Source organism: Xenopus tropicalis, chromosome 8 (assembly GCF_000004195.4).
Source record: "Xenopus tropicalis strain Nigerian chromosome 8, UCB_Xtro_10.0, whole genome shotgun sequence".
NCBI lineage: Eukaryota > Metazoa > Chordata > Amphibia > Anura > Pipidae > Xenopus > Xenopus tropicalis.
The window spans coordinates 72879894-72897284 of NC_030684.2; the positions used below are offsets into that span (position 1 = coordinate 72879894).

Genomic DNA, 17391 nt, shown 5'->3' on the forward strand with positions numbered 1-17391 from the left:
ATACTTACACTTTCATTATCAGATGATTCAGATGATGATGAAGTTTCATGCCGAGACATTTTGACTTAAAATGTAATGGAAACTGTAGAAAGATTATCAGTAATTAATTAGATATTAAAAACAATGTGTGTTTAGGACTAAATGTGTAAGTGTATCAGATTAGTGCTCTTTCTTGTAAAATAATTTGTATAATTTCTATATTAAAAAAATTAGATGGTATTAATTTGCCCTTTAAAAAGGTGTAAAAAATGCATTAACTTGCCCTTTAAACTGTGTAAAAAATTTCATCAACTTGCCCTTTAAATGGTGTAAAAATTGCATTAACTTGCCTTTTAAACTGTGTAAAAAATTGCATTAACTTGCCCTTTAAACTGTGTAAAAAATTTCATTAACTTGCCCTTTAAATGGTGTAAAAATTGCATTAACTTGCCCTTTAAACAGTGTAAAAAATTGCATTAACTTGCCCTTTAAATGGCGTAAAAATTGCATTAACTTGCCCTTTAAACAGTGTAAAAAATTGCATTAACTTGCCCTTTATACTGTGTACAAAATTTCATTAACTTACCCTTTAAACTGTGTACAAAATTTCATTAACTTACCCTTTAAACGGTGTAAAAAATTGCATTAACTTGCCCTTTAAACAGTGTAAAAAATTGCATTAACTTGCCCTTTAAACTGTGTAAAAAATTGCATTAACTTGCCCTTTAAACTGTGTAAAAAATTTCATTAACTTGCCCTTTAAACGGTGTAAAAATTGCAGTAACTTGCCCTTTAAACGGTGTAAAAAATTGCATTAACTTGCCCTTTAAACTGTGTAAAAAATTGCATTAACTTGCCCTTTAAACTGTGTAAAAAATTGCATTAACTTGCCCTTTAAACTGTGTAAAAAATTGCATTAACTTGCCCTTTAAACTGTGTAAAAAATTGCATTAACTTGCCCTTTAAATGGTGTATTAACTTGTACTTTAAAAAAAATCAAACTGTTAAAATGATTGCATTAACTTGCCCTTTATACTGAGTACATGTATGAGTGAACATATTTGTGAGTGTATATTTTACATGTGTATGTGAGTACATTATAAAATATCATGGATGTAGATTATAAAATAGTAATATTGGTTCATTACAGTGTTATTATCTAATATATAGTTTAGAAATTAATAGATCAGAAAAAACTCGTACAAAACTCATAAAAATTTTTTTTATTTTGTGTGACAATGATGTAGTGTAAGTGTAAAGGCATTGCTTCTGTGAGAATATCAGTAGGCATGTGTATATGAAGATCCAATCACTTACTGTGCAATATTAATATAGCAGAGAGGAGGAGATGAGCGACGACCGAGCTATGAGGGGAGTGGCTCTGCTTGATAATAAGAAAAGAGCAAGCTCGGGAGCTCACCTAGGCTCAGGGGGGAGGGAATTCTGCACATGCTCAGTACAGACTTTGAGGCAAAGGAAGTGGGCATTCCTTTTCAAAGATGGCTGCGCCATTCACTGAAATGAGTGTGCAGCATGCAGTAAGTGTATCTCTGTAAATATTTAATTAGGCAAACCAGAAATATAGCGTTTTTACTTAGCAACACTAGTACTATTGAATAGTCTGGTTAGTAAAATTTGACTTTCGTTTTCCTTTAAGAAGGATATTAATGAGCTGGAGAGAGTGCAGAGACGTGCAACTAAACTGGTAAAGGAGATGGAAGAGTTAAACTATGAGGTGAGACTGTCGAGGTTGGGGTTGTTTTCTCTGGAAAAGAGGCACTTGCGAGGGGACATGATTACTCTGTACAAGTACATTAGAGGGGATTATAGGCAGATGGGGGATGTTCTTTTTTCCCATAAAAACAATCAGCGCACCAGAGGTCACCCCTTTAGATTAGAGGAACAGAGCTTCCATTTGAAACAGTGTTGGTGGTTTTTCACAGTGAGGGCAGTGAGGCTGTGGAATGCCCTTCCTAGTGATGTGGTAATGGCAGATTCTGTTAATGCCTTTAAGAGGGGCCTGGATAAGTTTTTTAACAAGCAGAATATCCAAGGCTATTGTGATACTAATATCTACAGTTAGTACTAGTGGTTGTATATATAGTTTATGTATGTGAGATTGGTAAGTATAAGTTGTGTGCTGGGTTTACTTGGATGGGTTGAACTTGATGGACTCATGGGGTCATGGGGCAAAGCACCCTCCATTACCGTCCCATAGCCCACCCCCTGCTCTCAGCCCTGTGCATTAATGGCGCTAACCTATCCTCTCACATGCCTCAAACAAGACTGTGCAGTCAAAGTCTGAATGACTCAAGAAGGGTAGGCCTGCACTGTAACTGTTTTTTGCACATGGAACTGCACTGATGCCATACCATATCAGCGATATGGAGCCATAGATGTACCAGGTAAGTACTGTTGATCAATACAGATGATGGTACTCCAGAGGAAGGCAAAAAACCTTTGATTTTGAGGCCACATAGCACTACTAGGAAAAATTCCTTCCTGACCCCTTCAAGGCGATCGGATGCAAGCCACCCTGGAGCAATGGCAAAAGAGTTGGCAGGCTTTGTCTTTGTGAATTGGAACCTAATTTCCTGAATAAATTGGCATAATGTTATTAATATTCCTGTTAGTGTTATCTTTCATCTTTATGCTTCTACCTTCATCCCTCCAGCTGACTGTCTCTACTCCTTAGTAATATCTTCCTCTCTCCTCCATTTAACAAACTGCTGCTCTTATAATCTTTATAACTTTTTGAAAAATCTAGCACGTCCTACTACTACTTCGCAAAATCATAGCAATTTCAAATCATTCTCCTACCTTCTCTCCTTCCTGCAACTACTTGCTGCAGGTGATATCTCTCCAAATCCTGGTCCATGCCATATAACTATCTCCTATCTCCCATGCAATGCTCCACTTCTGGTAAAACCCTCACAAACTACTAACCTATTTAATCTTATTCAAATTCCCACCCTCTCCTCTTCTTATCTCCCATTCTTTTCTGCTCTCCTTAAAGGAACAGTAACACTAAAAAATAAAAATGTTTTAAAATAATTAAAATATAATGTACTGTTGCCCTGCACTGGTAAAAGTTGTGTGTTTGCTTCAGAAAGACTACTGTAGTTAATAGAAATAGCTGTTGTGTAGCCATGGGGGCAGCCATTTACATTGAAAAAAGGAGAAAAGGCACAGGTTACATAAGAAGATAACAGATAACTGTGTAGAATACAATGGGAATCTATGCTACTTATCTGTTATCTGCTTAGTAACCTGTGCCTTTTCTCCTTTTTTCAATTTAAATGGCTGCCCCCATGGCTACACAGCAGGGTATTTATATAAACTGTAGTAGTGTTTAAGAAGCAAACACACAACTTTTACCAGTGCAGAGCAATAGTACATAATATATTAATTATTTTTATACACTTTCATTTTTTGGTGTTACTGTTCCTTTAATACCCAGTTACTAACAAATCTACTTTTTGTTCTGTTCCAAGACTTTTCATCTGTTTGCCCTAACAGAGACCTGGCTCTCTCAGAATGATAATGCTATCGAGGCAGCTCTTTCTTATGGCGGTCTCTCCTTCTGTCATACTCCCCACATTAGAGTTCATGGGGGAGGGGTAGGTGTTCTGCTCTCCCCTCATTGCCTTTTTAACTAATCTCTATAACTCCAACTTTAATGTTTCCTTCTTTTGAGGTACATGCAGTTCAGCTGTTCTGCCCTCTCTCTGTGCGGGTGGCAGTTGTTTACAGACCTCCTTCTACAAAATCATTGGCTACATTCCTCTCTTTGAATCCTGGCTCTGACACCCCTACAATTATTTTGGGTGATTCCAATTACCATATAGTTGACCCTTCTCAATCCTGCCATCTCAATTTCTCCAATTTCTCCTCCTCCTTTGATCTCCAGCAGTAGACTAATACAGTTACCCATAAGGATGACCATTTTCTAGATCTGGTCATTTTCAAAAATCCAGACCTCTCTGAATTTAACAGTGAGCCTTTTCCTCTTTCAGATCATCATCTTATCTCTTTTTCTATCTCACACACTTCTCATTCTACTAACACTCGGCTTAAAACCCTGATTTGCAACACTGGAATGGTGGATATACAGTGAGGAACATAAGTATTTGAACACCCTGCGATTTTGCAAGTTCTCCCACTTGGATGATTTTTAAAGAATGTATTTGTATTGCACTGCTGCACATAAGTATTTGAACACCTGGCAATCAGCAAGAATTCTGGCTCTGAAAGACCTGTTACTCTGCCTTTAAAAAGTCCACCTCTACTCCACTCATTAATATAAATTAGTAGCACCTGTCTGAGCTCTTTAAAGACACCTGTCCACCCCACAGTCAGTCAGACTCCAACTACTACCATGGGCAAGACCAAAGAGCTGTCAAAAGACACAAGTGACAAAATTGTGGACCTCCACAAAGCTGGGAAGGGCTATGGGGCAATTGCCAAGCAGCTTGGTGAAAATAGATCAACTGTTGGAGCAATTGTTAGAAAATGGAAGAGGCTAAAGTTAGACTATGAGTCAGCTTCCTGCTGATTGGCTCAGATCCACATTCCTAAGGGGGGGGAGTGAGTTCTTAGCATTCTTGAGGGGGGGGAGCAGAAAAAGACCAGAAAGCAAAGAGCTGCATGTCTTTGGCAGAGGAACTAATCTTTTGACAGAGAAGTCAGTGCAGCGTTTGTCAGTGCTTATGGCTGTATTTACATAGACCTTTCTGATAAAGCTTACTTAGTTTTTACCTCCTTTAAGGAGAGGATGAATGGGGCCATGTATTGTGAGATTTTGAGCAACAACCTCCTTCCCTCAGTCAGAGCATTGAAGATGGGTCGTGGCTGGGTCTTCCAACATGACAATGACCCAAAGCACACAGCCAGGATAACCAAGGAGTGGCTCTGTAAGAGGCATATCAAGGTTCTGGAGTTGCCTAGCCAGTCTCCAGACCTAAATCCAATAGAAAATCTTTGGAGGGAGCTGAAACTCCATGTTGCTCAGTGACAGCCCCGAAACTTGACAGTTCTAGAGGAGATCTGTGTGGAGGAGTGGGCCAAAACCCCTGTTGCAGTGTGTGCCAACCTGGTCAAGAACTACAGGAATCGTTTGACCTCTGTAATTGCAAACAAAGGCTTCTGTTCCAAATATTAACACTCAGGTGTTCAAATACTTATGTGAAGCAGTGCAATACAAATACATTCTTTAAAAATCATACAATGTGATTTCCTGAATTTTTTTTTAAATGCTGTCTCAATTTCTCTGTATTTATACTTATTTATTTATTTAGTATTTATTATGATACTTCTCCTCCCTGTGTGTAATTGTGTATATTGTAAGATTGTACAGTGCTGCGTATCCTTGTAGTGCTTTATAAATAAAGTTATACATATATACATACATACCTTCTTTCGGATCCTTCTTCACCTAGGGAGGGAGGGTGGTAAAAAAAAAATGTACGTATGCCTGAAACCTATTTTTCTCACCTTAAGAACCTTTCTCATGAAACTAGACCTCCATGGCTTTGCCACAAACTCACCCCTCTTTTTCCCACAACTTGGAAGCCTCCTATTGTTCTAGCCATGGGGCTGAGGACAGCCAGGTGCTGTGCCACACCTGGGGGAAGGGGTGGCCCTGCCTAACATCCTAAATGGGCTTGATTTTCCCAATAGTTAGGAGTTTTGTTTAGTGGAGGGCTAATTAGGCCTGTGTATAACAATTGGTAAATTCTGTTTATTAGACAAAAACATGTGTTACTGTGTGATGATGAAGATTTTCATTCATCAAGGTCACAGTATATCTAGTATTCCTATACCAGTCAGTCACTGAAGAAGCTGCTCGGATGAGTAGAGCAAAGTCTTCAATGATTACTTAGAAAGTCCAGTTGCTTTAGATTTACTTATACTAGATATGTGTGTCACTATGGTTTTTATGTCTGAATGTGTGTGGCCAGCTTAAGTTTTCTCTATAGTTAGGACTTTTTTTTTATAATTGCTTCCATTGTGTGTAATACAGGACTAGTCAGGCCTATGTACAGCAATTGGTGAATTCCATTTATTAGACATATCAAAGTGTGTTGTCACTGTGGTTTTATGCCAGACTCGGTGTGGAGAACTTGAGTTATACAAAAAAAACACCTTTGTAGGTCATTATTGGTTTGCATCCATGTATTATGCATTGTATTTGTTGTCCGGGGTTTGTAGGCACCATGATCAAGTTAGTTAGGCCCCAAGCAGGATGTTTTGTTGCTCCAAAATGTCAGGTTTCTTGTTATTTGCCACCATCTTGGGCTGCTTGGGGACCTTAAGAAACACAATGGCCATAGCAGGGGCAGCATTGTTTATAAAACACTTATACACACATTGAAGACAGTCAGGCTTCGTAGTCCTGGAGTCGTACCTTTTTTCCGCTCCCTAACTCTGATTACAGGTCCTATCCATACCAACCTATTGCTCAGAACCATTCAGACTAGCAGGCTGCAGCATCAACAGGACAAGCAAATCCTCAGTCATCAGCAGGTCACAAAACAGTAGGAAAGGGAGAGTAAAGGGCTGCATCAGAGAATGGTCAGTTTAATTTGGGATTGATTGAAATTGCTCTGCCTGATGGGTAAGTGTCAGATTCTGAGGATATTTCTGCTGAGAAGAGGGAATTTAGGTAGTTTAAAAGGATGGTTAAAAGGCAAAAGGGCAAGACTCCTCACATAGGGAGATCCACTGCAACAGCAAAAGAGTCTAACATGATTAGAGTTGCTACAGCAGGATATTCTAATATTTTTGTAATTTCTTCATGGTCATTTAGGCCCTAAGTCAAAGAAGGCAATAAAGAATATTTGTGTCATGTCTTTGAGTTTTCAAAGACAACCATAAGGGCAAAAACAGTGGATAAGAGAAAGAAGGATAAGCAAAAGAAGCAGACGATTCCCTGGCTGAAAAGTTTTTCTGGTATATGCTAGCTACTGCTTGGAGAAAAATCTAGAGCAGTGTCTTAATGTACTCAGATACACTGATTTAATGCTTGAGGTCTAGCTTTCTGGGAACAAAAATACGTACTGTAAGTGTAATTCAGAAGAAAAATACTATCTGGCCCTAACATTTAGTAATAAGGATCTGGACCATAGGTCAATATTAATAAAAAAAGAAAAGTGCATGCTCATACAGGCATATTTGCTCATTCTTTACTGGTTCTCATCCAGTTGCAGATTGCAAAAAGTGTCGAGGGTCAAGGGACCAGTGGCTTAATTTGATTTCGCCATTTCAATCACTAGGGAAGACCAAAGTTCATTTAAAATTAGGAATCTTAAACCGACCCAGCAGTCCTTTAAAATAAAATCTACAATAGGGTTGCTCTTATGTAGAATGCAAGGACCTATAGCAAAAATGAAAAAGTTTTAAACCATTAGGCAGGGGTGCAGTGAGGCTGTGACCACAAAATGCATTTAGACAGCAACAAGAGATCCTCTGCATTCACCCATTAGTAACATATATAGGTCATTAAGACATTCTGTGCATTAAGCTACCAAGAGGGAGGGAAGGCATTTCTTGGTAGCTTAATGCACAAAGGGGCCGATTCACTAAAGTGCATTTTAACATGTGCTATTTATAGCGTGCGTTAAAAATTTTATCGCTTCTAAATTTTCGCGACTTAACGCACGATTCACTAATAGCACACTTGCACTAATTTACGCGCGATACTGCATGCAATATATTTGTCACTGTAAATAACGTGCGTGGTATTTTTTCACATGCACGCTAATTATCGCAAGCGCTAATTGTCATGACATTACGCACAATGCAATCGGCAGCATAAAACTGGCGACATTTTGCCCTGGGAGAGCACAGAGTGCTAGAGAAGTGCTGTATAAATGTTTATTTGCAAAAAAACCCCCAAAAAAACAAGAAAAATATAAGTAAGAAAAAAAAAAGAAGTGCTAGAGATAATAAAATAGGGGGGGGGCATTTAATAATATTTATCAACATACTTAGGGGTCCGTTTTCTAAAGTGGCTTAAATTAAGTGGGAGATTTTAGACACAGAATAAATGGCAAATATGTTATGGGCACTTTATGATAGCTTTACTATTCAGCAAAATGGCCTAAAGACGAAATTGTTGCCAGAATATTTGCAAACATTTAAACCATATAGCATATTGATGCTGTTACTGATAAATGTAAGAGTGGAGGAGAAACTACATGAAAGTATAGAATACTATATCAAGGAAGGATAAATAATTAGACATTACTCAGTTCAAAAGTACAAAAATAAAACAACTTCTATTACAACAATAAAATTTAAAAAAATTGAAATATAAGAAGATAAAAACTTAGGGCTTGCTGCCCATAAATGTGTCCACTTTCTGCTCTACTCTGGCCAACTGGGCCTTCATGGAGGCAAGGTCCTCTTGTATGGACCGAAGAGTGAGGTCTATTCGGGATGGTGATGTCTGGGTCCCCACTTCTTCGGTCGGAGGACTTGCCTCTTCCCAGTCTTTGGCCAGGGGAGCAGAACTGGCATCAGGTGGCTCGGGGGCCTCAGGTGGCTCGGGGGCCTCAGGTGGCTCGGGGGCCTCGGGTGCCTGTGGTGCCTCGGGGCCCTGTGGGGCCTGGAGAGCCTCTGCAGCCTGGTGTGCCTGGGGTTGGGCCTCTGGATGAGGCAATACATCCAGCTGAAGTCCTGTGAGATAGTATTGCAAGATGCTATTTAAATATATTATACATATATATATATTCATACACAAAGGGCCACCATCATAAATAACGGCGCCCCTCACAACAACATTTTTGGGGCCCCCCTCCTCCCACGCCCCCAATGGCCCCTCCCCCTGTGAACCCTCACATCAATACAAAGGACACACAGACATTAGCCAGGGCCCCCTAAAACATTCGTGGCCCTTCCCCAAATGACTATGGGCTGCTCCCTGCTGCTTCCCCCCTGCTTTAAACTTATTTATGCATATGTTTTGCCAAATAGATGGGTGTGTATATATATATGTGTATATGGATTTTTTTTTTTCAAAATGCCACAACATATTTAAAATTCCCTCTTTATTGTGAACTTTATTGTGTGTGGTTTTTGAAAAAACATGTGTCATGATTACGGCACTTCAGACGCACGTGACTTTAGGCGTGGCTGTCTAGCGGGTCCCCTGCCCAGTCTCACACACCTGACACCCAGGTCAGACTAGCATCACAGCACCCCAAAGACCAACCAACGCTCACAAACTCATATACAACTTGCTGCCACCACTCTCATACTTCTTACACTGGCGATGAGAGATGCCAAGGACACTGGTAGGGAAAGGGTTAATGTAAAGAACCAACACACACACTCTCCTTACCAGCAGTCACAGGGTTAATCAGCATACAGAGGGCTAAGGCACACAACACAGTTACACACTCGGAGGTTAGGTACGTTTTAGGGCATCAAGGACAAACTTATTAAATATTATATTTAATATTATAAAAGTATAACAGTGCAAGTTAAAACAGGATGTTACAAAAAAGGACATACGATAAAATAAGTACAAAAAGTTTTAAAATAAAAGGGAAAAATATAGAAGTCCTATACTATACCAAGCAAAGTCCTTCTAGTCCTGGAGGCAAGGGGAAACCACGGATAAACTTTCAATTGAAAATTGGTCCTCCAAGTATATCAGTGTATAGTCAGAAGAGCTGACTATTTATCCCAGTTTGCAGGGGAACAGGTAACTGGACACTCCTACCTCCCTCAGGAATGCAAGGGGTGTCACCATTAGCAGGGCAGAGTTTTATGGCCTCCTGTGTATGGACTGAGTGTATGGGACTGGTCCAATGATACCAATGTCCATAACTCCTTGTGGGAACATAATAGAAAGATGAAATTAGATTCATCAATTCTAAATGATCCCACCGGTCCCATACAGACTAAACATCACTACTGTGTGACCTGCCCCTGCCCAGATACTCCTATTTGACAAACAGAGTACCCAAATCTAGTCATGTTTGGATTGTATGAACAGCCGTAGTAAATTACACATATACTCAGGTTTTGGTACCTCTAGTATAAATGGTATGGGTTCTGGGACAATAAATGTTTGTGAGTTTGGGTTATGGTGTGACCTCCACATCACCTATGATGGGTCAGTGTGAACTCTAATTCACCCCCATGTGGGCTTTCACTCCCCCACATGGCATGGCTCTTATCAACCAGGGGTTAGAGTTGGCATTCCAGGATGTGAGGCCTTTACACATGGCTGGTTCCAGACCCTAGTGACCAGAGGCCTGTTATATATCTCTTTCTGACACATTTCTGGAAGATTTGGGATACCTTGGCCTGCTTGATTAACCCTTACAGGCCTATATCACGACACCTCCCCTTTTTAGAGTGAGCAAGGGGAGATTGACTCACAGGTCAATCATAACCTTGCCACAATAAATAACATGCATCCATAACACATAGCCAGGTCAATACCAAAATATCCATCCACACTACCCATTCTTAGGCATAATACTACCTCCCAGGCCTGAAATCTCTCTCCTTGAGGTCTGTGCCCACATAACCACAGGTGCTTGAGTGCGATAAAGAAGACACACTTTCCACTTCCCTGTAGTCATTTGTGTCACCGGATGGAGTGAAGGTTTGAATGCTAGGTAACATCCTGCTTTCCCTAGACATCTGGCCTATTCTTCCCACCTGGTTCCCTGTGGGGCCCTTCTGCCTGTCTCCAGTCCCCCATTTCCTGGGCCTAGATATAGAGACTACCTGGCAGCCTTCCACCCCTTCTATGGAACCCTGGTCTCCATTGACCGGCTCAGTCCTAAACTGGCATAAACCATTGGGCTCTTCTCTAACAACCTGGACCATCTTGTTGCTGTCTGCCTCAGGGACCACTCCTGGTACTGTCAGCAATTCGTCCTTACTACTGACTACCTGGTCCCCCCTCAGTACTGGTTCTGGTACTGCGGCTGTACCTGGCCCACAGCTACCATTGCTCTCCCCAGTCTGAGTTGCACTGTCCACCAGGACCATACTCTGAGTCCTAACCACCTGTTTCCCACTCTCCTGCACTGACTCCTGAGTCTGGCCTACTTTCTGACCCCCACTCAAGACTTCAGGCAGATTGGATACAGGATCAGAGATTACACGCTGGCAATCCCTCACTGCAGACACACTACCAGTCTGCACAATGGAGACTCCTAGGGGAAAATGCTCCTCCCCCTCTCCCTTCTGATGCCCACCCTGGGACACCACTGGTTCAGGCACTGGTTGACACGGGCTCCTGTGTCCCAGTCCCCCCTCCCAGTTACTTTGCTGTATTTTACCTGTTACCTGTTGAGGTGGGTGGCCACACTCCAGCGCGGCTGGACCTAGTGTGACCGGGTCATAAGGCACAAAAGCAGTTACCATGCAACCCAAATCATTCCCCAACAACACATTTACAGGGATTTCATTGGTTACACCCACCTCCCTTAGACCTCTCCCCGCACCCCAATCCAAGAAAACTTTTGCCACAGGCACCTTTGGGTAGCTCCCACCCACTCCCTTTATGGACAAAGTCTTTCCAGGAATAATGTCCCCAGTGTTTATCATCTCTGGACGCACCAGAGAAAGATTAGATCCTGAGTCTCTTAGTCCCTGAGTTACTTTGTCACCCACAGTTACAGGCTGCATATGGTGAGATAAATTCTCCACCTTACCCGACACTAGCATCACCACTGGCTGTACAGGTGGAGGGGGTTCCTTCTTGAGTGGGCAGTCAGCCCTCACATGGCCCATCTGGTTGCAAGAAAAACATGTGCGGGTCTCCTTCTGCCCCACAGATGCAACAGACCCCCAAAAAGATGAACTCTCACCAGATTTTGGATTGCTGTGTGCTGTTTCTCCTGTTGGTCTCTCCCGGCAGCTTGGTGAAGATGCTTTGTGGTTGTCAGACATCCTATTTGCAGCATAGGTGTCTGCTATCTCTGCTGCCTGATCTGCTGTTTTGGGCTCACGGTCCATAATGAATTGCCTCACTTCCACAGGACACGTGTGCAAAAACTTGTCTTTTATCATCAGATCTTCCAGGCAATCAAATGTGGTAACTGAGAGTCCCCTCAGCCAAGCTTTAATTTTAAATGTGGTTCTGAGACTACTCACAACATCAGAGTAGCTGTCTGTAGGCCCGCGCTGTACAGTCCTGAATTTTTTTCAATACACCTCTGGTGTGAGATGGTATTTCTTGATTAGAGCATTTTTTATAGCATCATAGTCCCCATCAAACTCTGGTGGCAAGTCCACAAAAGCATCCAGGGCTTTACCTTTTAATCCTGGTGTGAGGTATTTTGCCCATTGCTCACGGGGTAAGTGATACTGTCTGCAAGCTCTTTCAAAACACCGCAAAAAGATATCCAGGTCACCATCTTTATCCATGACTGGAAATTTATCTGCAGAGGTTATCAAAGGGCGCAATTCCGAGGACTCACTGGAACGTGGGGGTAATCTCTGTTGCTGGAGCTTTGCTAACTCCAGTTGATACTGGCATTCTGCCTGTCTTTCTGCTGCTGCTGCTGCTGCTGCTGCTGCTGCTGCTGCAGCCTCTCTTTCTGCTGCTGTGGCCTCTCTTTCTGCTGCTGCGGCCTCTCTTTCTGCGGCTGCGGCTGCTGCTGCAGCCTCTCTTCCTGCTTCCGCCTGTTGAAATTGCAGGATCAGCTGAAGGCGCAGCTGGGGGTCATCTGAACCCAACAATTGCAAATCTGCTTGCAAGGATGAATTCCTGTCACCCTGCCCACTGCAGCTATTGCTATCCTCTCGCTGAGAGGACCCAGGAGCAGAGTTCATCACTGGCATGTCCTGAGTGGCATAATCTCCCGACTCAGGGGTGTAGTTCTGCTGCTCCTGTTCCACCAAGGCACAAACCAACATCTCCTTTGATTTGTCAGCTGCATCAATGCCTCTTTGCTCACAGAGGTTGATGAGGGTCTCCTTGGTTTGCCTCTTATAAAATGCTGCCATTTTGCAACACTTTACCAAAATAAAAGATAGAAAAGAAAAACAAGAAGGGAAGGGAAACTGTTTGCAACACGTATGTCTTAAGCGTGGCTTTAAGCGTGGCTGTCTAGCGGGTCCCCTGCCCAGTCTCACACACCTGACACCCAGGTCAGACTAGCATCACAGCACCCCAAAGACCAACCAACGCTCACAAACTCATATACAACTTGCTGCCACCACTCTCATACTTCTTACACTGGCGATGAGAGATGCCAAGGACACTGGTAGGGAAAGGGTTAATGTAAAGAACCAACACACACACTCTCCTTACCAGCAGTCACAGGGTTAATCAGCATACAGAGGGCTAAGGCACACAACACAGTTACACACTCGGAGGTTAGGTACGTTTTAGGGCATCAAGGACAAACTTATTAAATATTATATTTAATATTATAAAAGTATAACAGTGCAAGTTAAAACAGGATGTTACAAAAAAGGACATACGATAAAATAAGTACAAAAAGTTTTAAAATAAAAGGGAAAAATATAGAAGTCCTATACTATACCAAGCAAAGTCCTTCTAGTCCTGGAGGCAAGGGGAAACCACGGATAAACTTTCAATTGAAAATTGGTCCTCCAAGTATATCAGTGTATAGTCAGAAGAGCTGACTATTTATCCCAGTTTGCAGGGGAACAGGTAACTGGACACTCCTACCTCCCTCAGGAATGCAAGGGGTGTCACCATTAGCAGGGCAGAGTTTTATGGCCTCCTGTGTATGGACTGAGTGTATGGGACTGGTCCAATGATACCAATGTCCATAACTCCTTGTGGGAACATAATAGAAAGATGAAATTAGATTCATCAATTCTAAATGATCCCACCGGTCCCATACAGACTAAACATCACTACTGTGTGACCTGCCCCTGCCCAGATACTCCTATTTGACAAACAGAGTACCCAAATCTAGTCATGTTTGGATTGTATGAACAGCCGTAGTAAATTACACATATACTCAGGTTTTGGTACCTCTAGTATAAATGGTATGGGTTCTGGGACAATAAATGTTTGTGAGTTTGGGTTATGGTGTGACCTCCACATCACCTATGATGGGTCAGTGTGAACTCTAATTCACCCCCATGTGGGCTTTCACTCCCCCACATGGCATGGCTCTTATCAACCAGGGGTTAGAGTTGGCATTCCAGGATGTGAGGCCTTTACACATGGCTGGTTCCAGACCCTAGTGACCAGAGGCCTGTTATATATCTCTTTCTGACACATTTCTGGAAGATTTGGGATACCTTGGCCTGCTTGATTAACCCTTACAGGCCTATATCACGACACCTCCCCTTTTTAGAGTGAGCAAGGGGAGATTGACTCACAGGTCAATCATAACCTTGCCACAATAAATAACATGCATCCATAACACATAGCCAGGTCAATACCAAAATATCCATCCACACTACCCATTCTTAGGCATAATACTACCTCCCAGGCCTGAAATCTCTCTCCTTGAGGTCTGTGCCCACATAACCACAGGTGCTTGAGTGCGATAAAGAAGACACACTTTCCACTTCCCTGTAGTCATTTGTGTCACCGGATGGAGTGAAGGTTTGAATGCTAGGTAACATCCTGCTTTCCCTAGACATCTGGCCTATTCTTCCCACCTGGTTCCCTGTGGGGCCCTTCTGCCTGTCTCCAGTCCCCCATTTCCTGGGCCTAGATATAGAGACTACCTGGCAGCCTTCCACCCCTTCTATGGAACCCTGGTCTCCATTGACCGGCTCAGTCCTAAACTGGCATAAACCATTGGGCTCTTCTCTAACAACCTGGACCATCTTGTTGCTGTCTGCCTCAGGGACCACTCCTGGTACTGTCAGCAATTCGTCCTTACTACTGACTACCTGGTCCCCCCTCAGTACTGGTTCTGGTACTGCGGCTGTACCTGGCCCACAGCTACCATTGCTCTCCCCAGTCTGAGTTGCACTGTCCACCAGGACCATACTCTGAGTCCTAACCACCTGTTTCCCACTCTCCTGCACTGACTCCTGAGTCTGGCCTACTTTCTGACCCCCACTCAAGACTTCAGGCAGATTGGATACAGGATCAGAGATTACACGCTGGCAATCCCTCACTGCAGACACACTACCAGTCTGCACAATGGAGACTCCTAGGGGAAAATGCTCCTCCCCCTCTCCCTTCTGATGCCCACCCTGGGACACCACTGGTTCAGGCACTGGTTGACACGGGCTCCTGTGTCCCAGTCCCCCCTCCCAGTTACTTTGCTGTATTTTACCTGTTACCTGTTGAGGTGGGTGGCCACACTCCAGCGCGGCTGGACCTAGTGTGACCGGGTCATAAGGCACAAAAGCAGTTACCATGCAACCCAAATCATTCCCCAACAACACATTTACAGGGATTTCATTGGTTACACCCACCTCCCTTAGACCTCTCCCCGCACCCCAATCCAAGAAAACTTTTGCCACAGGCACCTTTGGGTAGCTCCCACCCACTCCCTTTATGGACAAAGTCTTTCCAGGAATAATGTCCCCAGTGTTTATCATCTCTGGACGCACCAGAGAAAGATTAGATCCTGAGTCTCTTAGTCCCTGAGTTACTTTGTCACCCACAGTTACAGGCTGCATATGGTGAGATAAATTCTCCACCTTACCCGACACTAGCATCACCACTGGCTGTACAGGTGGAGGGGGTTCCTTCTTGAGTGGGCAGTCAGCCCTCACATGGCCCATCTGGTTGCAAGAAAAACATGTGCGGGTCTCCTTCTGCCCCACAGATGCAACAGACCCCCAAAAAGATGAACTCTCACCAGATTTTGGATTGCTGTGTGCTGTTTCTCCTGTTGGTCTCTCCCGGCAGCTTGGTGAAGATGCTTTGTGGTTGTCAGACATCCTATTTGCAGCATAGGTGTCTGCTATCTCTGCTGCCTGATCTGCTGTTTTGGGCTCACGGTCCATAATGAATTGCCTCACTTCCACAGGACACGTGTGCAAAAACTTGTCTTTTATCATCAGATCTTCCAGGCAATCAAATGTGGTAACTGAGAGTCCCCTCAGCCAAGCTTTAATTTTAAATGTGGTTCTGAGACTACTCACAACATCAGAGTAGCTGTCTGTAGGCCCGCGCTGTACAGTCCTGAATTTTTTTCAATACACCTCTGGTGTGAGATGGTATTTCTTGATTAGAGCATTTTTTATAGCATCATAGTCCCCATCAAACTCTGGTGGCAAGTCCACAAAAGCATCCAGGGCTTTACCTTTTAATCCTGGTGTGAGGTATTTTGCCCATTGCTCACGGGGTAAGTGATACTGTCTGCAAGCTCTTTCAAAACACCGCAAAAAGATATCCAGGTCACCATCTTTATCCATGACTGGAAATTTATCTGCAGAGGTTATCAAAGGGCGCAATTCCGAGGACTCACTGGAACGTGGGGGTAATCTCTGTTGCTGGAGCTTTGCTAACTCCAGTTGATACTGGCATTCTGCCTGTCTTTCTGCTGCTGCTGCTGCTGCTGCTGCTGCTGCTGCTGCTGCAGCCTCTCTTTCTGCTGCTGTGGCCTCTCTTTCTGCTGCTGCGGCCTCTCTTTCTGCGGCTGCGGCTGCTGCTGCAGCCTCTCTTCCTGCTTCCGCCTGTTGAAATTGCAGGATCAGCTGAAGGCGCAGCTGGGGGTCATCTGAACCCAACAATTGCAAATCTGCTTGCAAGGATGAATTCCTGTCACCCTGCCCACTGCAGCTATTGCTATCCTCTCGCTGAGAGGACCCAGGAGCAGAGTTCATCACTGGCATGTCCTGAGTGGCATAATCTCCCGACTCAGGGGTGTAGTTCTGCTGCTCCTGTTCCACCAAGGCACAAACCAACATCTCCTTTGATTTGTCAGCTGCATCAATGCCTCTTTGCTCACAGAGGTTGATGAGGGTCTCCTTGGTTTGCCTCTTATAAAATGCTGCCATTTTGCAACACTTTACCAAAATAAAAGATAGAAAAGAAAAACAAGAAGGGAAGGGAAACTGTTTGCAACACGTATGTCTTAAGCGTGGCTTTAAGCGTGGCTGTCTAGCGGGTCCCCTGCCCAGTCTCACACACCTGACACCCAGGTCAGACTAGCATCACAGCACCCCAAAGACCAACCAACGCTCACAAACTCATATACAACTTGCTGCCACCACTCTCATACTTCTTACACTGACGATGAGAGATGCCAAGCACACTGGTAGGGAAAGGGTTAATGTAAAGAACCAACACACACACACTCTCCTTACCAGCAGTCACAGGGTTAATCAGCATACAGAGGGCTAAGGCACACAACACAGTTACACACTCGGAGGTTAGGTACGTTTTAGAGCATCAAGGACAAACTTATTAAATATTATATTTAATATTATAAAAGTATAACAGTGCAAGTTAAAACAGGATGTTACAAAAAAGGATATACGATAAAA

The 17391-nt window shown here is 43.2% G+C and overlaps 2 pseudogenes; both read right to left on the reverse strand.

The window, feature by feature from the left end:
- Positions 1-10252: 10252 nt before the first annotated feature.
- On the reverse strand, positions 10253-13135 carry LOC116406904 (annotated as a pseudogene).
- A 1059-nt stretch (positions 13136-14194) lies between these two features.
- On the reverse strand, positions 14195-17079 carry LOC116406905 (annotated as a pseudogene).
- Positions 17080-17391: the final 312 nt, after the last annotated feature.